We start from the raw sequence: 23,945 nt of genomic DNA on the forward strand, positions 1-23,945 counted from the left end.
CGCCTGGAATTTCTAACACGTGGTGCTCAAGAATTTAACTTGCCTGTGATTCCATATAATCCACCAAAAAAGGTTAGAAGAAACTGAAGTATACAGAAGCTAGCCCTCCCTAAGGGTTGGAGCTCTTACGTGTGTTGCCGTTTGCCACACATGTCACCTCTGACGTGCAGCCTAGCGTGTCCGCAGATGTGTGATGACTCCCCTGAGTCAGGAGGGGAGCAGGGGACCTGGTGACCAGGACACAATTCCTGACTCTGAGATCAGTTGTTCTTGAACTCAGAGAAGAGGAAAGACAGCGATTAATAATATACTTGCTCTAGTCCATGTTTTCAGGAGAAAACAATGACCGAGTCCCAAACTAGCTAGCTCAGGAGACCCTTCCACTTCCCTGGAAAGGAGGTGACCGGTGAGGAAAGAGCAGCAGTTACGGGCATGAGCTCTGGAATCCAGCAGACCTGATGACCCCATGAGGTCAACCTCTCTAGATCTCAGGTGATGAGTTGTATTGTCATGAGAGTGAATGAAGTGGTGCACATACACCCAATAAAGTGCCTCACACACAGGAAGTCCAATCAATAACAGCTGCTATGAAGGAGACACTTTCCCTCCACTTTCCTGACCTCCGTGAGCTAGACACATGGGTCTGGAGCAGTGCATCACCCAGGACTCTACTCAGGCATGCTGTTCTCTCTCTCTCTCTCTCTCTCTCTCTCTCTCTCTCACACACACACACACACACACACACACACACACACACACGGTGGCAGGCACTCTGCCACACCTAGGGAGCACACCTACCAAGGGGACCGGGGAGCCTGCCTCCATGCTACAGGTCAGCACTGCAGAAAATAAAGAAGTCAGATTTCTATCTCCTCTCTGATGGTCCCAGGTCTTCAGAACTTAATAGCTTGGTAAGCTATATATATAAAAATTCTGACTTATCAGTGAAATTGTAATCAGCTGTACAATGTTTCATGATTAGTATGTACATTAATCTACATCTGAAAAGAGGAAAATCAAAAGGATTTTGCCACTCATTTTATTTTAATGTTAGACAAATTTTTATTCAGTATTTCACAGATTCAGCAAACAGATATTAGACACCTAAAGCAGGCAGGGGTGGGAGTATGAGGGTGGGGGAGGATTTGCAAATAAGGAGGTGAGACAGCCTTGTGGGGGTTGAGCTCTAGTCTTAGGGCAAGAGGGCAAATGCTAACACTGGTTGGAAAACAGTGGCCCAGAACTCAGGGGCGAGGGGGGGATTCGAAGAAGGCTTCTCAGAAGTGGTGACACCGATAGGGCCTTGGAGCGGGGAGGACACACTCCAGAGGCAGAAAGTACATTGTGAGCGAGCAGAATGAGGAAGAGCACAGGCAGCTCACCAATTTCCTCTCCTCCGTTATCATTAGCAAGTTTGCTTTCCTTGCAAATGCCACGGCCGCCTCTAAGTGGATGGGGAGAACTCGCAGTTATCTAGCTATTTGAAATACCAAGACAGTGTCCTTTTTCTGATCCTGTAAGTCTAATCGGTGACTAAAACAGTGACACCCAACATCCTAAAATTTTCTAAACCAAAACCTCCCCTTTTTGCTCTCTGTTAAGATTTATTTATGCTTTAAAAATCACCTTAGAAATGGACAGGGCTTAAGTAATAACTCTATTTTAAACAGATAGGGTCTTCCTTTAATATCAGAATCTTATTGAATAGAGACACAACCAGAGTATATTTTTCCATTACCTGAAACTTATGAGAGCATTATGTAGTTACCACCAGTGTACAAGGAACAGTGTGTCTATACACAGACACAAAATGTTAAAATAAAAGGTACCAGGAGCCATACAAGGGTGAATAAACTTAAGTCTCAGTGGTAGACTTTGTTCTTTTTTTTCTAACATCCATCGAGTCCTTTATTTGCACTATCTCACCAAACCCTTTCAACAATCCTATGGAATACCTACTATTATTGCCTGCTATTTTATACAGGGAAACACAGTTTATTTTATTCTGTAACTTTAAATGTTCAAACACATAGCTACTGACCACATTTTGCCACATTTCACATCTGATAACTGTTTTCTCAGGGTGTGGCCCAAGCAGAAGCATATTAACTCACATCCACATTGGCCAGAAAAGCTTTACTCTTAAAAAAAGAAAATCCAGAGATTCAGGCAAAGAATCTGTCGCTTTGTGCTACAGTTTAGAACTTTAGAACATGGCTCAGCAAGCTTTGTCTGAAAGGGCCAGATAGGAAATATTTCAGACCCTGTAAGCTGAGAGACAAATGCAGACATATTATATAAGGCAGAACGCAAATTCCCACACATTTTTTTTATCGACAAAATTAAAAATTAAATTGAGTACAATTTTTTGATAATACAGTATTATTCCTGAGGGGGAAAAAAGGCATTCTTTTGGGAAGGGATAACATTTTGCTTCGTTGGAGTTCAAAGATAATGTTCCCTATCATCAAATCGTTCATCTGAAGAAAACATTCTTAGTGTCAGATACATTCTGCCTCTGGAACAAAAACAGGTGGAGGGCAGGCTCTGGCCCGGGGACCCCGGTTGAGAACTTTTCTCTGAGGGTTTAGCCGCAGACACACTCATCTGCCCTGGAGACGCAGCGCTTCCCAGACACAGGAGAAGTGCCCTCACCACGATCACGGCAACGGGAAGTGGCCGGGGCTCAGGCCTCGGCTTTTAATCGCAGGTGGTGTCCCAGCCCTGCTTATTATTCAGGGTCATCAATAAGGAGAAAGCTTCCGGCTCCCACTCCCACGCCCCTACCTCCTGTGGGAGTCTCACTTTTTAAAATGTCACTTGTTAACTTAGGAGGTTGGAAGTCGCTGCCACACCTACCGGGTTGTGCTGCACTAAAGAAAAGTCGGTTTGGTGTGAATCACAAAAAGCAATGCTATCTTCTCTGTTATTATTTATTTCTTTATTTTTAATCTCAATTTCACGTTCCTTAGTCCCCCTATCCTGACACCAATAATTAATTTTTTGATAAAGTTTTAACAGATCCATTCTGTATTCCTAAACATATCCAGCATTTCATCCTCCTTTTAAACACAAACCCAAAAACTCTGCCTTTTGTGGGCTCCTTGCTTTGTGTGACCACAGGGAAGGGGTGGGGGAGTTGGAGGGGGAGAGGTGAGGAGGGAGGTTATTGGCTCACAAAAGTCCAGACAGTATTTGACTAAAAAAATGCCGAGCAGGGGAGCAGGGTGGAAGAAATGAATCAGAAATCCCACAAACAGAGGACGGTTGTTTTTCTTTTAAAAGATTAAGGATTGTAGGTTTTCATGCTTACTCAGGTGGAACAAGAAAAGATTTTAACCTCTTTGCCTCATTCAGTTTGGGGCCTGAACAAAATAAAAGTGGAGCACATTCAAAACATCCATTTTAATTTTCTTCTTCCCTTGGAGATGGCGAGACAACATCTGGTGAAAGGTTCGGGGTTACATTCCACTCAATGATAATCACGGAGAAGGAAAGTCAAAGGCGCGCACACCACAGGCGGCAAGGGAGACGGAACTTGTCCAGCGTGCCCCCACCTTCCCCAGGGCAGACCTGCTAGGCAAAGCGGCCTTGCCATTGCCAAGCAAATTCCGGTTCTAGCATCGAGCAGGACCCTCAATCCGAGTTGTTCTGAGTGAATACGAAATGCACACACACAGCTGTTTTATAGGAGGTGCATGAGCCGTTTCTTACGAGGAGAGGAACCAGGTTTTCCAAATTAGCCCAACTTGTAGCTGATGGGCTGAGCCCCCATGTATCTGCATCCATAACGAACTAGTGCTCCTGAGGACTAACAATGCCTCCAGGAAGTAGTTAAACACCACTATGTTGTACACTGGCGGTGCACAGGATAAAAAGCAAGGGAAACGGGCAAATGAAGAGAGGGAGGAAGTCAAGGCAGTAATTTTGACAATAAAATGGAAAGCATTTTCAAGCATTCAAATTACAACAGGGGTTCAGTTCAGCCTGAGCAGCCCTCCATGTCTACACGGACAAGTCAATTAATTTCCCTGATAGAGCCAACTGCCCAGTAATTAAAATTTCTTAAAGATTTTCTCTTCTCTAACCATCCCTATTGCATATTACATTATTGGGATTACAAGATTTTAAAAATTAATCTAACTCTCTAATCACGATAAGGCAGAACGTGAGGTAATATAGTTGGGGTGGATAGAGACAAAGGGTTTTAAGAGGCATGATTTCAGGGAGTCATAATTTTTGTGTACTTTTAAAAAATTAAATATGTTTTTATTGATTTTAGAGAGAGGAAGGGAGAATGCTAGAGAGATAGAAACATCAGTGAGAGAAATATCATCGATTGGCTGCCTCCCGCAAGTCCCCTACTGGGGATCAAGCCTACAACCAGCGCATGTGCCCTGACCAGGAATTGAACCAGCAACCTCTTGGTTCATGGGTTGGTGCTCAACCACTGAGCCACACCAGCTGGGCGATTTCATGTTCTTTTTGCTGACCCCAGCATTATACCTGGCATATAACAGATGCTAATTAAATATAGACATGAATAAATAAATGAATGCAAAAGCCAAATACATTAAATTAGAAGAGCAAGTGAATGGGCCTCATCTCCTATTGCAGCCTAACCAATTGCAAATGTTTCTGGTCTTTCCATGGAACCGTAGTAAGATTTATTTCAGTGTTCTGAGGTATTCTTCTTTTCTTCTTCAAAGCAAGCTAGAGATTCATTTATTCTGTGGCTAGGCTCTTTATTTAAGTGAAGAAACTAAAGTCATCTTCAGCTTTTGAGCAAGGATTTGCTAGCCCAGTGGTTCTCAACCTTCTGGCCCTTTAAATACAGTTCCTCATGTTGTGACCCAACCATAAAATTATTCTCGTTGCTACTTCATAACTGTAATGTTGCTACTGTTATGAATCATAATGTAAATATCTGATATGCAGGATGGTCTTAGGCGACCCCTGTGAAAGGGTCGTTCGACCGCCAAAGGGGTCACGACCCACAGGTTGAGAACCGCGGTGCTAGCCTATTTTGACTATACCAATCCATATAACTTTACAGTCCACGTTCACTTTTCTTTATATAATACAGCCTGCCAATGTTGGGCTACAATAACACCCTCCTCCCCAAACCCCTCTGGGGGACGCTCACTCGGGGGCTCCGGGGCTCTTGCAGGTGGGTGCTGCATTCCCATCCTCCCGGTTGTGGTTGCCTGGTCCTCTCACTGAGGCTCCAGGCGGTGGCACCTGCCCCCTGGCTTCCCTGAAGAAGCATCTCGGGCTGCATGGGCTGCATTGCTGCCCCCAGGCCTCTGGGTCTCCTGCTCAGAGGCGCCCTGTCCCCCAGTCCTACCCATGCACAGAAGGAGCCATCTTGCCCCTCCTCTTGGGCCTAGTATGGCCCATCCTGAGAAAGATGAAGGGAAAGTGCTTCAAGTCCCAGGTTCTCACTAACAAAGAGGTCAGCAGTGCAGCCGAATGCTTTCTGCCCAGCATGGCCAGTGCCACGGCTGCCCAGGAAGGCCATTCACTCCCACCTGCCACCAGGCCGCCACACTGTCCACACACTTGCAGACTGTAGTGGTGCTGTTTCTACACACCTGCTAGTCCACTTATTGAATGGATGTCAACCCAGGAACCTGAGGCCTTAACTACCAACCAAGCAACCAGTTTCCTTAGTGCCCACACGTACATCTTGAGATCCACAGCTATGGTGACAAGGCCTTGGAAAGCCTGCCATCCTCTAGCCAGCAGCTGGTGTGGCAACAACACTAACAATATTAACACAGCACTGATGGGGGTGGGTTGGAGTGACGGTGTCACTTGGGCTCAGGAAAGTCATACCTACAAGACACTCAAGTACAGGCTGAAAGTGGGCCAGGATGCAGGGCCCCCCTTTCTCCCTTCTCCCTAACATTTATCAATACAGTGGGGCCTTGACTTACGAGTGTCTCGACTAACGAGTTTTTCGAGATATGAGCCGTCTCTAGGCCGATTTTTTGCTTTGAGTTGCGAGCTAAAATTCGGGTTACGAGCAGCTTCAGATACCCCACCACTAGCTGGCGCAGCGAACGTCACAGTGAACGCCACAACATCAGCCCAGCATCACGTGTCTCACTCGTTCACTGTTGATTTGACACACGAGTAATTTGAGTTACGAGCTCCGTCACGGAACGAATTAAACTCGTAAGTCAAGGCCCCACTGTAGAGGAACATCATGCTGTGCTAATTGACAGAGAAAGAAAAAGATTCACCAATGGGCCAATGACTCACCAATGGGCCAATGCCCATCTGCACTTTCTCTGGCCCCCGCTGGAGGGGAGGAGAAGAGTGAGGATGTATCTTATGGCTTATCTTTCCCCTCCTCCCATTTATGTACATTTCCAAAGCCCATCACACTTGGAAGATATTCAGCCCCAAGCAGACCCATGTGTCTGAAGCACACAGAGGATACTATGCCTCAGAGAAACATTTAGGGCACGTGCCACAGACCACCACTGCCTGTGTCCTTTCCTTAAACACAACTGATACTCAAGCAGATGTCTGACAAAGGAGTCCCACCTAACAGGCCAGGAAGAAAGGCTGAGTAAATGCCCTCTAGGTGGAGGGTCTCTGGGCTAAGATAACATGTGCATTGTCTCTATATAAATGGCTGAGTACCTTTGTTGGTCACCAATAATGTGTAAGGCACACCACAGCCTGAGAAGACACTCTCTCCCAGCTTTAGGGCTCACGTTTCTTAAAGATGAGAGAAGTCAGTCCAGATCATTCTTTTCAGTGCTGGTTGTTTCTAGCTTAAAATGAGAAATTACCTTCTTTAAATAATTTTTTTTATCAATTTCAGAGAGGAAAGGATAGGGAAAGAGAAATAGAAACACCAATGATGAGAGAAAATCATTGATCGGCTGCCTTCTGCACGCCCTACTGGGGATGGAGCCTGTAATCTAGGCATGTGCCCTGACTGGGAATCAAACCGTGACCTCCTGGTTCATAGATTGGTGCTTAACCACTGAGCCACGCCAGTCAGACGATGAGAAAGAACTTTTAATGCGGTTCTTCATCCTGGTCTACGGGGACGAAGACAACTGGATGGTCCTTGCGTTCTGCTTTCTCTGGTGCAAAGAGCAAGGCCCTGTAGAACTTCTAGAACATAACTGTGCAGAAAGAAGTTTTCAGCATTCTAAAGCAGAACAGCTATCTTGGATGTTTTAAAAAAAACTGCTGTGTTTTAAGTATTGAGATGGACCCAGTTTATACTGAATGGGTTTTGAGAAATAGTCATCACAAAACACATTAAAAGCAGCATTGAGATCTGTCAATATTAATACTAATCCTCTCTGTAAAGGAAGGCCAAAAGGTCCTGTGAGGTCTATTGTAAGATTTAAAAGGACAATTTCTTTAGCTTGCATTTATTACACGTTGGCTGTGGGAGAGAGTGCTAGATGTATTTTTAAGTCCAGATCTCTTACCTGCCTGCTTCAAAGGGACTGGCTCATTTGCTAGGTGGCCTACTTTTGCTACTTTCTGGATCCTAGATCTGACCTGAGGAGGTTTGGGGGAGGGTGATGTGCTTCTGTTCATCCACTTTTTCCACTTGGTTTCAGAAGATGAGGACCACACACTCCTGTTTTATGAGAGGACCTTCTGCCCTGCCTCCCTCTGAAACCCGGATCTGAAAAAGAACCTGCAACCATGGAAGAAATGCGGACAGTCTTGATTTTATTGAGGAAGTTCAGGTTGTGGCCTCTTTCTCCTCAGCAATCACCATGCTGATTGTGAAAAAGCAAAATTTGGAAGATTTCCACTGTAGGAAATACTTTAAATATCTGTAATTATGCTTCAAATAAGCAAGTGAGGCAGGTATTCCCCAGACATAAAAAGTTTTTGAGGTATTTTCCTCAAATGAGGAAAAGAGGTTCTGAATATACTTTCTTGCACCCTTTTTGGTGGCACGAAGTAATGACCAGGTAACTTCTGGGGCACGCTCCGCGTGCATGATGGGAATCAGAATGTAAATGCTCGATGATGTCCTGTAGATACCTATGTCTTAGGAATGAGGGGGTGGGGGACCAAGCCCCATGCTGGTTTGATTCTCACACCAAGACCTGAGCAGTAGCGCTTCCCTTCCAGGTGAGGACAAGTAAGTGACAGCCTGTGTCCTTCCCATGGCACCACTCTGCCACGAGGATTCTCTCCAGTTTCAAGTCTGAAAAGCCTATCACTCACACCACTTCAGTTAGCATTCCCAGAACTAGGGCCAGGCCTGAGTAATCTATTCACAGATATGTTTCAGAGACAATATCATCACCCCACAGTCAACGCTGATGATCAAAACTAGGATACTGCCCGACTGGCGTGGCTCAATGGTTGAGCGTTGACCTATGTACCAGGAGGTCACAGTTCGATTCCCAGTTAGGGCACATGCTCAAGTTGCGGGCTCCATCCCTGGTAGGAGGCGTGCAGGAGGCAGTTGATCAATGATTTTTTCTCATCATTGATGTTTCTGTCTCTCTCTCCTTCTCCTTTCCTCTCTGAAATCAATAAAACTATGTTTTAAAAAAATAGGATACTTAGGGGTTTCCACAACTTACAATAATCACTGCAAATATGAATTAAAAACCAGTTACATTGAGAATTATAACAATGGTGTTATGATACCAGGAGCCTGGCAGAAAGTGAGTGTTTCCTTAATTTGGGAACAGTACCAAAAAAAAAAAAAAAATTAACAAGAAGTCTCACATCTTATTCATTTTAAAATGATAATTTTATAAACCCTTATGAGTGGCTACTAAGCCTTTAGCAGGATAGTAGCAATAATCATGAAATGTACTCTAAAATGAATTCTGACATTTTGCCTCAACTTGTTTACATAAATATATCTGATGCATAATTTCATTTAAATAAGCCCAACTACCCCTCTTTCAACAGAAAAACAAGACCTTCCACTGAAAAGATGGGATTCTATCTATCCATACCCAAAACGATCTTCCTCACGTCAGGACGACTAGCCTGTTGCCTTCATACCCATGTGCAGGGGCTGAGTTACCAGAGCAGGAAACAGCAGCCCTAAAGATCTACCCCATGGACATAGTGAGTCAACCACAAGCAAGAGGGCAGTAAACCACACACCACCACAACGGCCTTTTCAAACTGTCCTGGTTCCTCAGAACCCAAATCCAACCTTTCAATAACACCTAAGTGTATGGATACCTAATAGACCTTGCATTTGCAATAAAGCAAACACTATGTACCTTTCCAAAATCAGCTCATAAAATACAATAGGTATGTGACTGGATTTGTGGTGTGTTTTTTTAAACAGTTTAAAACACATCTAACCTGTTTAGAGATCAAAACAACCAAAAGAATTAACACGGGGTTTCTATAGCATAGTACTAAAATATTTCTCCATGTCTCTGATGGTTTCTCAATGAAGTTGGTTGGTTAAAAAAAAAAAAAAAAAAAAAGACAACAGAATCCAGTTTCCAACCTGTTCCTGACCATTCTGGGGCCAATGAATCCTCAGCTCTCCCCCGCAGCCTCATTGATAGCACAAATTGGTAGCCCTCACTTGTCCCTTTCTCACTTTTGTTTCCTTTGACAGCCATTCCTGAAACTTCCCCAAGCTTCGAGTTTCTGAATAAGAGACAGATCCGGTACCTTTAAAAAAAGTTAATCACGGCAAATCACTACCTTTTTAAAAAAACTGAATTTATTAGGGTGTCACTGGCTAATAAAATCATAAATCACCATCTTACTTACTGTTAGGTCTTTCCTTCTTTTACACCAGATTTCCTTCTGCCACCAACCTGAAAGTGGGTCTTCCCTGAGCCAAGCTCTCAGATAACGGTCAGGTTTGAGACTGGCCCTGCTCGTCAAAGATTAGAGAGCTGTCTGCAGCCTACGCTCTCCTTCCTCATAGCCAAGTAGGCCCAATAAATGCTAATACTCAGCATGACGCATCAAGAACTTTAAGCCTCAGCCCTGGCTAAGCAGAAAGTATCACAAATTTACTGGAATTATCTGTGGCACAAAAGAGAAGAGAAGGAATTAATCAAAGTCTCTCTCTTAATGCAATGCTTGATTGAACCACCCCAATCCCTTTTTAAATAGGATCCTGGTGGTGAGTGACCCTGATGGCGTGCCCTGGTGAGATACACAAGGCACACTTGTTCCATTTTTTTCTCTTATGACCTCATTAAGGAGGATTTTGAATATTGTCCCTGAATATGAGAACAAAGTGTCTTAAGACATCTCTAGCTTCTTATGTCTTTAGCCTTTTACTGCTGCGATGGCCTTTAGGGTCTGTGCTTGTGACTAGGTACATTCGTGCTCACACTCACCTGCCCCCAAAACGAGAACCAGGCAAGGTCAGAGCTGCACACCTCTCCATGCGGAGACGGGCTAGTTTCCTACACGGCAAAGTTTTGCCAAGACCAACTTGGGATCCATTCTTTCTCGCCTCTTCTCCGAGCTGTAGCTGCCATTAATTAGCTCTGGCGGGTGTTTCTAGCTCTTGTCGAGGGAGGATGCAGACTGCCAAATCTGCAAGTGTGAAAGTACTCCGCCGCCAGGAACATTTTTCTCTAAGTGTTTGTTGATGCCACGCTTCGACTTAATATGGAAGATTGTATTTTACGATGAGAAACAAACAGACAGATTTATAACAGAAGACTTGAAAGGCAAACAGGGGAAAAAGCAAGCCAAGGACTAAGCCTAAACGCAGTATTTTTATTGACTTCTTAGAAACCAAATAACCTAGCATATTAGTGTGTGCATTCTGCAACAGACATTCAGCCCCATTGTACTATTTAGAAGAGAATAAAAAGAAACCCTACTGTTTGAAACCCAGCGGAACATCCCCACAACAGGGCACAACTGTTCCCTCATGCATGAATGGGAAGGAGATGAAAGAAAAGATGGACTTCTGAGGTACAGCAAAAAACAAAGACAACAAAAGTGCTGATCATGAGGGAATGACACAACTCATTGCAGCAGAAAGGATGAGAGAAAGGAGCTCAGACAATGGTGAGGACAGCTAAGTGACACGTAGGAGAATTGAAAAATCTACAGAAGTGTCTTTTCTTTCCACCCTTGATAAAAAAACAATTAAATGTTGGTACATCTGTCATAAAAAAAAAGGGGGCTGAAACCTGTTAGCATCATTATGTATGGTAAACTTATACGCCCAAACTGTAACTCTGCAATTCAATGCTGCCACCTCTGTTTCTTACCCTCGTTTTTATTTCTGACACTTTACATCTGCTTATGTTGTAAAAAATTGTAAAGGCATGAGGAGTCCTGAAAAATGTGTGTGTACACATGTGTGGGGATGTGGACACAAAGGTTTAAAACACTCTGTGTAAAAGATGGGCTTTAGACATTTGTGTATAAACTCGGCTTTTGTTTATAAAACATTTTCTGCTTGACTCACATTATAATTACGGAGATAGTGGCCCGACATTTTGGATTGGTTTTCATTGAGTAGCGGCTCGAAACATTTTGGCTTTAAGTTTCCTTGCTCTCGAACTCCACTGCCAAGAAGAGATTGTTTGTAAACACTTAATATGAAGGAAGGAAGCTCATGATTCAATGCTACTTTGTTAGGTAAATGCAGTCATTTGTGATGGGAATAATTACCTTTTGATGTTTCTGTTTTGCTTAAACAGAGGCACACCTGTCCACACTTTACTAATGTTGCGCCCTGCTAATGAAGTGTTCAGTGAGAAAATCCCATCAACCGAATATATTAAAAAAAAAAAAGTCACCATATGAAATCCCCACTAGATGTTTATTGCTCCGGAAGTCCACCCGCCTGGGAAAGTCACACTGTTTTAAAGTGAGCTCCTGGGCATTCTTCCTTGCTTGATAACGTGCAGCCCCTCACAAAAACCCCCAAAAGCAGTGACTGACCCTGTCAGAACGCCTGATTAATGGATAAACGCTGTAATTGATTAGCCGAGAAGTGTGAATTAAAACAGGGCACGGCATCAATAACCAGCTTCTAACAAAGGTGGTTGACGGAAAATGTAAAACAAGAGCTTGCGGCTATATCTCATCAAAGGCACGCTTTTCTTAAAACAGGGGAGAGGAGGGAAATAAACAGGCCCAGCGCCCTGTTCTCCGCAATGCTTTAATCTTTCCTGTTGGCCAGGATGCTGCGAGGAGCTACCAGCAAACGGTCTAGGAACGCACTCCTCGGTCCACTGTCAGTCCACCTTTGGGCAGCAAGCAGTATGAGCCAGTAAACGTCCCCGTTGTCCCGGGACTTAAAGAAAAGGCACGTAAGAAGTGCTAGTCTCTCTTCATTTTGTTTACTGGGAACTTTCTTCACTTACGTCCTCCTGGGAAAGCAAATCCTGCTTGCCCCAGTGCCCCTGAACAGATAAGAGGCGTCCCTCACTGGAACACGGCTCCCATCTGCTTCTGCAAGTGAAACATTCATCCATTTCTGTTCCTGCGGTCAATCAGTCAGTCAGTCAGTCATCGGCGTCTGGGCTGAGCAGTACAAAGACGAATAAGGTTCATAGCAGACTGAGTTAAGACAGACCCCACTCCTGCTTAAAATACATAGAAATATTGGATAATTTAAAGCAAAAAATTCTTTTAAAAAGGGTTTAATGTATGGCTGAGCTTGAAACAAAAAGGAAATGAACTCTTCAAGTGCTGAAACAAAGCAGGGGCTCAGGGTTGCGATGCTGTGTGCAGAGGGGTATCAGCCCTGGACCAAGGCTGGAGGTGGAGTGTCCACACCGGTGGGCCTGTGCAAGATGAGGGAACTGGACCACGGGACCCCTTAAAGGGTTATCTAGTCCACGAATATGGAACGAGAAGAATGATGTCCACCAACAAAGCAGCAAGGCAGCTTGAGGTCTGGCTTGGGCTCTCAGAAAATAAATAAAGCCCATTGTATGAGTCAGCCAAACCAGTTCTGGATATGATGGAAAGCACTGCAAGTGAGGTCTTCAAGAGAGATCAGTACATGTGTCTGTAAGCAGCATTCCACAACAGCTAAAATGTGGAAGCAACCCAAGTGTTCATCCCAGAGGAATGGATAAGCAAAATGTAGTGTACATGCATTGGAATGTTATTCAGATTTAAAGAGGAAGGAAACTCTGATACACACACAACGTGGATGACCTTCAGGACATTAGGCTAAGTGAATAAGCCAGTCACAAAGAAACAAATACTGTATGGTTCCACTTACATACGTGAGGTACTTAGAGTAGTCAGTTATGGAGACAGAAAGTAGAGTGGTTGTCCTCCGGGCTGGGAGGAGGATGGAGTGGGGAATTGTTATGTAATGGGTATGGAGTTTGATAAAATAAAGTTCCGGAGATGGATGATAATTATGGTTGTAACAATGTAAAGGTACTTAGATGACAACAAATTGTACACTTAAAAGTTGTTAAAGTGATACATTTTGTTATGTGTATTTTACCTCAATAAAACAAAATTAAAAAAATAAAGTCAATAATCTATATTATATGCCCTAATCGGTTTGGCTCAGTGGATAGAGCGTCAGCCTGCGGACTCAAGGGTCCCAGGTTCGATTTCGGTCAAGGGCATGTACCTTAGCTGCGGGCACATCCCCAGTGGGGAGTGTGCAGGAGGCTGCTGATCGATGTTTCTCTCTCATTGATGTTTCTGACTTTCTATCCCTCTTTTTTCCTCTCTGTAAAAAAATCAATAAAATATACTTTAAAAATAATCTATATTATAAAAGGCCAGTGGCTGTAATGCTGTAACGACCAAACAACCGGTCACCAAGAGCTGCATGGAGCACCTCTCAGGCCCTCCCCGCACCCCCCCCCCCTACCAGCAGCGTCCAGGAGCATGCGAGGCGTGGGGGCGGGGGGGGGGGGGGGGCAGTGGACATGCCCCTGATGGCAGGCTAGGCCTAGGGGACCCTACACACAATTTAATCATGTGCTGGGCCTCTAGTCATAATATAAAATACTTATAAAAGTTCATAAGGTTGGCTGAATATTAGATCAAAATACTAAAATCAAAAGCAGAAACATGGCTGATCACTAAGTGTTTCTCTCCACTTCCTTTCAAAAACGCACATTAATGAGGAGAGGAGTATAAACCCATAGGAACAGATATAATGGAGGAAGAAACCCCTTATAACAGATGTCCACAAATTTGGAAAAAGGAAAGAGAATCGACAGAGGAAATGCTAAGTACTAACTGCCAGCAGTATTGGGGACAAAGAGGTGTGTGTGACAGGCCAAAAGGAATCAAGCTTGTTTCCACAAGAGAATTCTGGGGAAGCTTAAGAACTGAGGGTCCAGGTACCTCTGAAGGCAAGGTTGTGGGTTTAAACAAAAGGATTGTTTGAAAATCTGTATAAAGAGCATGTAGACCCTCCCCCTATTAACTTCCCCATTCCAACAGAGCAAAAGAAGTAACAGAAGAAACTGAACCAAAACAGCTTCCAATTTGTGGATGCCAAACAATGGGGAGGAGTTAGTCAAGGAGGTGAAAATTAGGAGGAAGTGAAAGTCTGCATTTGGAAAGCTGGAGGTTCTCCAGGCCCCTTTCCCTTGGCTTTCAGAATGCTGCCAGCCTGGTTTTATCCCCAGAAGCCAGAGGGTGGAAGATTCCTCTCTGAGTAACAACGAAGGGCCTAAGGCCGTGGTCGGCAAACTGCGGCTCGGGAGCCACATGCGGCTTTTTGGCCCCTTGAGTGTGGCTCTTCCACAAAATACCACATGCGGGTGTGCACGTACAGTGTGATTGAAACTTCGTGGCCCATGCGCAGAAGTCGGTATTTTGTGGGAGAGCCACACTCAAGGGGCCAAAGAGCCGCATGTGGCTCGCGAGCCGCAGTTTGCCGACCACTGGCCTACAGTAAGGCCCATCAATGAGCACACACTAAGAACTCTCTATCGGTTTTTAAGTTCCTCATTCTCAAATATAGACAGATAGCTAAGAACCAGACATCCGATGGAAGGCACTAATGGGAAAGATAGACCACAACAACCAGACAGAGCATTCAAGAGAAACAGACAGTGCAGAGAGCAGAAGAAAACTAACAAAACACTTACTATTAATATTTTAAAAGAAACAAGATAGTACATCTGAAGAACAAAAATATTACTTAAAAGAACATTAGAGAATGTGGAAAAGCTATCAGAAATAAAAGTATGAAAGCAAAATACTTTTTCTTTGAAAGTAGTGGAAGAGAAAGTTGAAAGCTTCCAAAAAGTTGAACTAAAAATGGAAAATAGAAAAGATAAAAAATGAGAGAACAAAACAGGTCCAATATTCAAGCAATGAGAGTTTGAGAAAGAGGAGCTAGAAAAAAGTGGGGAAAATAAATTTACAAGAGAAATACAAGGAAAGCTCCCAGAACTGAAAGTCAAGTTTCCAGGCTGACAGGCCTATTGAAACCTACATAATTATTAAAAACGACTCCCACTAAAGTATATCCTAGTGCAAAGTTTGAGAAGACCAGGGATAAAGATCTTAGAATATTCAAGAGGGGAGAAAAATTTCATATAAAAAGGGATCGAGAAGACACGGGATCAATGCCTTTAAACATTCTCTGAGAAAATTTTTTCCAAAGAAAACATTCTCAATGAAGTCTACAGAACATTGAAGATATTTCCAGATGTATAAAGTCACACAAAAAGTTTTCCCTGTCAAATATCCTTTTTCACGTAACTACTAGAGGATATGCAACCCCAAATGAAGAAATAAGCCAAGAAAGAAGACTTGGTTTGGAGAGTCAGTCACAAAAATCAGGGTATAGATAAGAAAAGTCCTAGAAACATAAAAATGCAGCTGGCCTAGAAAGTAACAAGTTCAGGATAGAAGGCTACAGAAAGGATTCTTAAACAGTTTTTTAAAAAGGAAAAGATAGATTGCTTTAAATATGGACTTTATCAGAGAGTTTGGAGAAAAAATTAGTTTTAACTAAGTAGAAAATAAAGTCAATGAAAAATAGAATCAGTGATGAACTCTAGGGGAACAAAAGTTGTATGAGAAAGGAAGAGGTTATACAAGAATAGAAACAGCCCTGACCGGTTTGGCTCAGTGGGATAGAGCGTTGGGCCGTGGACTGAAAGGTCCCGGGTTCGATTCCGGTAGAGGGCATGTACTTTGGCTGCAGGCTCGATCCCCAGTAGGGGGCGAGCAGAAGGCATCTGATCAATGTTTCTCACTCTCTATCCCTCTCCCTCCCTCTCTGTAAAAAGTCAATAAAAATATATTAAAAAAAAAAAAAGAATAGAAACAAGGATAGTGTAGTATGTAGCTCAGCTGTGAACAGTATTTTCATTGGCATAGGATAAACACAAAAGTGTGTAGTGTGTTTATACAGGGGTATGGTATGACAAAGGAGATGATAGTATATCTTGTTTTTCAGATATACTATCTTATTTTTATAGGAAGAAGTCAAGGGATAATGTCTAAAATTGAAGTAAAAATCAAGAGTAACAGTATATTATCTAAAAGCATGGAGGTGAAACACCAAAAGAGTTCAAAGTAGTTGCTTGGGAAGCTAGGAGTCAGACATGGGGTCTGGGGCGGGGCGGGGGGGGGGGGTGTAAATGGAGGGGAGGAGGGCTCCCATAATTTATTTATTTATTTGTATTAATTTCAGAGAGGAAGGAAGGGGAAGAGAGATAGAAATATCAATCATGAGAGAGAATCATTGATCAACTGCCTCCTGCATACCCTCTACTGGGGATTGAGCCCGCAACCCAGGCATACGCCCTTGACCGGAATCGAACCTGGGACCCTTCAGTCTGCAGGCTGACGCTCTATCCACTGAGCCACACCAGCTAGGGCCAGAATTATTTGACTTTTAAAACTCTGTATCTTGTATTAGTTCATAAAAACTTAAATATCTTTTTTTTTTTTAAATCAAGCAGCATTTTCATATACCAGCAACAATCAAGCACAGATTTTGTAAGAAGGACACAAGTCTTGCCTTTGTGGCTTTAAGATTTTAGTTGCACTGAAAATAGGCAAAGAGATAAATTGCAACACAACATTGTAAGTGCTATACTGAGTCATTATTTAGGAAAATGTTTTTTGAGAAATCTAATAAACTCAGTTTGGTATACACAAAGTTTGAGCAGCCATACAAATATCCATGATAAAATAAGATTCTGAGACCATCATAAATAAAAAAGATATTATCATCGAGGGAAAAGACTTGGAGGAAAAGACACCCTGGGCAGCATCGGGATTTTAGGGTCCACTGAAGGATGAAAACCCCTTTTAGGGAAACAGAAAAGGATGTTCCTACAGAAGGATGAAATCCAGGGAGATTAGGGTCATTGATACTGGGGGAGAGGGAAGAGAGTTTTGAGAAATAGAACATGATATACAGCACCACAGAGCTGGAAAGAGTCAACTAGCATGAGGATGGAAAACAGGGGCTTGGAGCCCAGCTGGTGTGGCTCAGTGGTTGAGCCTTGACCCAGGAACCAAGAGGTTACTGGTTTGATTCCTAGTCAAGGCACATGCCTGGATTGCAGACTCAATCTCCAGTGGTGGTGTGTACAGGAGGCAGCTGATCAATGATGTTGGTCTCTCATTGGATGTTTCTATCTCTGTATTCTTCTCCCTTCCTCTCTCTCTAAAAACCAATAAAAACATATTTAAAAAACAAACAAAAAAACCAGGGGCTTGGATTTGGCAATACTGAAGGCATCTGAGACCTTATGGGTCAGTTTCAGAGTCAGAGGGATGAACACGGCCCTAAGGGGCTAAGAACTCAATGGGACTTTAATGGAAGATAGGGAAGGTGGATGCAGACTACTGTACAAGAAGTTAGGCATCAAGACAAGTTGGAATTGCCGAAACCGGTTTGGCTCAGTGGATAGAGCGTCGGCCTGCGGACTGAAAGGTCCCAGGTTCGATTCTGGTCAAGGGCATGTACCTGGGTTTCGGGCACATCCCCAACCTGGGTTGCGGGCACATCCCCAGTAGGAGATGTGCAGGAGGCAGATGGTCGATGTTTCTCTCTCATCGATGTTTCTAACTCTCTATCTCTCTCTCCCTTCCTCTCTGTAAAAAATCAATAAAATATATTTTTTTTAAAAAAGAGAGAAGTTGGAACAGCTTAGGAAAGTTTATGTTTTATTTCATTTTTGACAGGCATGTGTGTAGAATATCTTGTAGACTGTGGAGAAGATTTCCACAGAGGGGCAAGGAGTAAAAAACCAGAAGAGAGCCCAGCCAGCGTGGCTCAGTGGTTGAGTGTCAACCTATGAACCAGCAGGTCAGGGTTCGATTCCAGGTCAGGGCATATGCATGGGTTGTGGGCTCGATCCTCAGTAGGGGGCATGCAGCTGATCAATGATTCTCTCTCATCATTGATGTTTCTCTCTCTCTCTCTCTCTCTCTCTGAAATCAATAAAAAAAATTTTTTTTTTTTAAAAAGAGAGAGGGGCTAAATTGGCGCACAAGATTCCCCAAGGAGAAGGAGGAAGTGAGGAGCGGGTAACACTGGAGAGGAAGAATGGCTCTTCTCCCTGAGGAAACTAGGAGACAGGAAGCAGGTTCCTTTCGGAGTGGAGGGTAGGAGAGTGAGCCTAGGCCTGCCCTTTTGGAGACCAAGGATCACTCCTTTTGCCTTGAAGAAAAGGATATTTAAATGAGAGGGAACTTAGAGACAACCATAGAGAAACTTGATGATTAAGGAAACTGATTTTATTCATTCCCCAGTGGCAGGAAACTGGTTGGGAGCTATGGGAATAGTACAGATGAGAAGAGGCGGATCAGTAGGGTGATGGTAGCAGCAAGGAGACAAAGGCTGGACAAGGGTGGTGAGGTCAGTGGTCACTATAGAGCTGGTGAAAGAACAGCGAAGGGAAAGGGCAAAGGAAAGGACTGAGAAAACTGATGGGGTTTGGAAAAGCAACATCCCTGGAAAAATAACCCCCCTTTGCCTCTCCCTGCTAGATAAAAACTCACACATTTCCTAGGGTCCTACATTGACCTCAGAAGTCTCAATGACAAAGACCACTGACAAAAATGCTGTGCAGTATAAATAATAACAGCTTTATTACTCCCCCAGCTTCACTGGGGCGGAGAAAAGTAGCAGACGGTCCTCGGAAAGAACAAATGTTAGTGCTGTTCAGTCCAGAATGCAACCGGCACATTGCTCTGGGCCTCTGGAGGGGAAGGAGAAACACTGTCCAATCTCAAGTTTCTCTCAATGGAACAAACAAAGGAAAACCCAAGCCACCAATTTAAAGATAGGTAGGAGCGGACCACCCACTGAAACGCAGGAGGGGGGTTCTCCTCTCCTCTCACCACGTCTTTCCTACACTTCATTTCATACAGCTGCTCATCTGCATTTCTTTTTACTGAAAGAGTTCACACATCGAAGTCTATAAAATAAATTCCCACCTCTCCTCAAGAATTTGGGAGAGGGTGGGCAATCTCTGGGAGTTAAATATTTATAAAAGATTATGATCTTTCAAAGAAAGAGAAATCAAGCTGAGAAGGCGAGAAAAAATGTGGTAAGAGAGAAAACAAACTTTCAACTACAACTTTATAGGAAGACACAGGAAGGAAAGAGCATGGGAATTATTTTGAACACCTGTTCTCGCTAGGAACATTTTTTTGCATGCTATTTCATGAGGAAGGAAGGATGGAAGGAAGGAAGGAAGGGAGGGAGGAAGGGAGGGAGGGAGGGAGGGAGGACAAGCTGAAAAGGAGCAGATATACTTCCCATTGGCCAGGAAATAGGCAGAGCGAGGTTCTCAGGTCAACGAGAAACACAGAATACTGAGGATGACAATGTCAGCTGTAGCAAGTACTACAAACCGAGTGGTTTAAGCAACAGAAATGCGTTATCTTGCAGTTCTGGGGCTAGAAGTCTGAAATCAAGGCAGGGTTGGTTCCTTCTGAGGGCGGAGGGCAGGATATGTTCTAGGTCTCTCTCCTTGGCTTGTAGATGGCCTTTTCTCCCCATGTCTCTTCACACAGTCTTCCCTCTAAGCAGGTCTATCTCTGTGGCCAAATTTACCTTTTGTTGAAGGACACCAGCCATATTGGATGAGGTCCCACCCTAATGACATCGTCTTATTATTTACATCTGCAACAACTCTATTTCCAAATAAGCACATTCTGCATACTGGGAGTTAGGATTTCAACATATGAGTTTCGGGGAGAGACACAATTCATCCCGTAACAACAGCTAATATTCTTTGCCTCTTACTGGGTGCCAGACACTGTGCAATGCATGTTCCATATAATCCTCTTAACTTATTATCCCTACTCTGTACATGAGAAAGATGAGGCACAGAGAGGTTAAGTCATTTGCCCAAGATCAAACAGCTGGTAATTAATGGAGCTAAGATTTCAGAAACTGGTTCCTATGGGTCTAAAGTGCTAACCACTATCCTCTACTCTGTATATAATAAGACAGTATTCCACCCATTCAGATATCTTTGTAATAGAATCAATAAATGAATGCCCAAGTGAATGAATGAGTGAAGTACCTGAATGCAGAAGGAGCAAACTTGATGGGTGGTTCAGAATTTCTGTACAGTGAGGTAGGGCCATTGTCCAAAGCACCCAGCAGGTTACCAGTAGCATCCTCAAGTCCAGGGTGAATGCTAAGGGCACCTAGCAGAGCCTCTAAAGTCCAACAGAATATGTTTGGTGGCAGGAGACACAGCATTAATGATTGGTGTGTGCCCCAACTCTAATGAAACAATTTTGAAATGATGATATTTGGGAAGCTAGCCTGGAAAAACACACAATTTGGGCAACTATACAAACCACCAGGCTTTATCAACTGCCTAATACAAGGACAGCTGTCATTTCAGCAGCAATACGATTAACTGCCATTGCAAAGAGAACTTTTTTCAGTAACTAGTGTTTTAAACTTTAAAATTTGTTTTTGTTATAAAACATACCATTGTAAATGATCATTCAAAATTATTAATCTGAAAATCAAGGCCAACCCTCACCCTAAAAAAAAAAATAATGTCATATAGCACTTAAAGTACTCAAATTAAACTAAATGTGCTTTGGGGGGGCGGGGGAAGTGGAAAGAGAAAGAGAAAATACTTTGAACAGTGTGCCTGGCTCTGCCACTTAACTCACTAAGAAGAAAAGACGTAAGTCAGTCTGTGAAAGTCTCCCAGATCCTGTGAGTCCCCCATCCTGTCTTGGGGACTAAATGTGATGCCTGAGTTTAAAGTAAAATATTAAAATATGCATCTCTGACTCTAAATGGATATTACTCTGCATATTAACCAGCCCTGCCTTAATTTCAGACTTCTCCTTCTGACACTTAGCAGAAGAAATGGAGATCTGCTCCAGGAAAACAACTCTGTGACCCATTTAGTGACATGCTGGTCTAACAGAACATCAAGACAGATTTGAGCTTGACTAGACACGACTTTCCCTTTACCAACTGTCTTTATGCCAAACGCCCAAGAAAGATGCAGTTACTCCATATCACCTTCCACGCATGGTCTTCTATTAATAAGTTTTTGTCTCAGAAATATATGGTACAGATAATCCAAAATTACCAAGAATCCCAAAGCCAGCCCCTGTGCTTCCCTGACAAGAAAACCATAACCACAACCATTCAATGCGGGGTCCCTCGGGCTGCAGACCAGGCAAGAGATCTAGAAGGTGGTAGACAATTTACACAAACTTTTGAAACATTTTTTATATTTTTGCTCTTCTGGGTATATTTCGTTCAGGTTTACATTGTACCTTTTCCAGTAGCTTTGCCATCTTGTGTGTTTGTTCAATTGTGGTAAAATATATATAATACAAAATTTACCATTTTAACCGTTTCTAAGGATACCGTTCTGTGGCACTGCATACACTCACATTATTGTGCAGCCATCACTAGAACTTTGATCACCATCCCAAACTGAAACTCTATACTTGTTCAAAACTAACTTCCCATCCTCCAGCCCCTGGTAACCATTATTGTATGTTCTATTTCTATGGGTTTGACTACTCTTGGTACCTCAAGTAAGTAATATCATACTGTATTTGTCCTTTTCCATCTGATTTATCTCATTTAGCACCGTGGTTCTCAACCTTCCTAATGCCGCGACCCTTTAATACAGTTCCTCATGTTGTGGTGACCCCCAATTTCATTGTTACAAATTGAACATAATTAAAGCATAGTGATTGATCACAAAAACAATATGTAATTATATATGTGTTTTCCGATGGTCTTAGGCGACCCCTGTGAAAGGGTCATTCGACCCCCACAGGGGTCTCGACCCACAGGTTGAGAACCGCTGATTTAGCATAACACTGTCAATATTCACCAGTGTTGTAGCTTGTGCCAGAATTTCCTTCCTTTTTAAGGCTGAATAATAGTCCATTGTATGGATATGCCACAGTCTGTTTATCCATTCATCCATCAATTGACACCTGAGTTGCTTCTACCTTTTGGCTACTGTGACTAATGCTGCTATGAATATGGGTGTGTAGGTGTCTGTTAAGACTCCTTCTTTCCATTCTTTTGGGTGTTTATACCCAAAAGTGGAATAGCTGATCATGTGGTAATTCCATATTTAATTCCTTCATTGTATTTTGCTTACATGTAATGTTGTCAACATTGTAAATGTTGTAAACAGATGCACCCTTGCAATGTGCCAGGCCGGGTGAAGGCAGCTGAGGTTTCTAAATGCTTTAGATCAGCGGTCACCAACAGGTGGTCCGGTCCGTGAGGTCCAAAAGGTTGGCGACCACTGCTTTAGATAACTGAGAGTCACCTCAACACTTTCAAAATTTGGTTGTGTGCACAATGCTAAGTGAGATAAAAAGCTAAGAGCTAGGGATGACCTGTGCAGATGAAGGAAGTCAGTCTGTTAACCAAGTTCTTAATGATCTGGAACAGTGCTCACTTTGGCAGCACATGTACTAAAATTGGAATGATACAGAGAAGATTAGCATGGCCCCTACCCAAGGCTGACACGCAAATTCGTGAAGCATTCCACATTTTGCTTTTCTAATATCTGTGGGTGGGGAAACTGAGGCTGGATAAGGAAGTACCTTACTCAATCAAGGGCCCTCCCATCCTCTAGCCCCATCCCTAACTCCTCCTTCAAAAACAAAAAAAATCCGGGACAATCAAATGGTCTACTGGATTAATTTCATAAATGTAAACAACAGATATATATTGAGTGCTGACTGTCCAACAGCCTCCAATCTTGGGCTGTGGATCTATCTTTATTAGGATTGTCTGTACATTGCTGGGTCCCTGGTGCACAGAAAGTATTCAACACATTGGTTGGTTTCCCTGTTCACAGGTCATAATGTGAATACATAGCCTATCAAAGAAAGAAATGCATTGCATTAGACCAGGGCTGGGGAACCTTTTTTCTGCCAGGGGCCATTTGGATATTTATAACATCATTGATGGGCCATACAAAATTATCAGCTTAAAAATTAGCCTGCTATATTTGGTCAAACATTTAATTAACTCCCCCTAATGCCTTGGCAGGGCCAGACCAAATGATTTCTCGGGCCTTATATGACCCGCGGGCCGGATGTTTCCCACCCACCCGTGCATTAGACAAACAAGTTAATGACATGATCAGTATTTAAGTCCTAATTAGCATCCAAATTAGTTTATAATCGTAATTTAGATTTAGAGGAAATCAACCTATTCCCACTGGGCTATTTTAAAATTCAGACCTGGGCTTGAAATGTTTCAAGAACATCTCTATAACTAACCCATTGAACTCCCCAAAAGAGAATGACACCATCAAAGTAATCTGAATAAATCTCTCCTTTACTCTTCACTATAATGTGTCAGATAAAGAAAAAAGACATCTAAAGGACTGGAGGAAATGAATGGCGTGCTCACAGAGGAGAGGGAAGATCTGCACACCATTAGTGCGTGAAGATGGCTTAGCACTTCCTCAGGGCTGGGTACGGCCATCAGGGCTTCCCTCCTGCACAGCACCGGCTTCCTCCAGAAGTCAGTGACCACTGCACAC

General features: G+C 43.2%; 1 protein-coding gene and 1 non-coding gene across 8 annotated transcripts in view; one reads left to right on the forward strand and one right to left on the reverse strand.

The window, feature by feature from the left end:
• The window catches only part of CLYBL (citramalyl-CoA lyase), a 231,878-nt gene that overhangs the window by 122,015 nt on the left and 85,918 nt on the right, over nt 1-23,945 (reverse strand). The gene's annotated exons all lie outside the window — the stretch shown is intronic.
• LOC139007751 (U6 spliceosomal RNA) lies at nt 22,840-22,946 on the forward strand. Its single transcript, XR_011470915.1, has one exon. It is a non-coding gene; the product is annotated as a U6 spliceosomal RNA (small nuclear RNA).

This window comes from Myotis yumanensis, unplaced genomic scaffold (assembly GCF_028538775.1).
Source record: "Myotis yumanensis isolate MYYU_CA2020_CCGP unplaced genomic scaffold, mMyoYum1.0.hap1 SCAF_3, whole genome shotgun sequence".
In the NCBI taxonomy this organism is placed as follows: Eukaryota; Metazoa; Chordata; class Mammalia; order Chiroptera; family Vespertilionidae; genus Myotis; species Myotis yumanensis.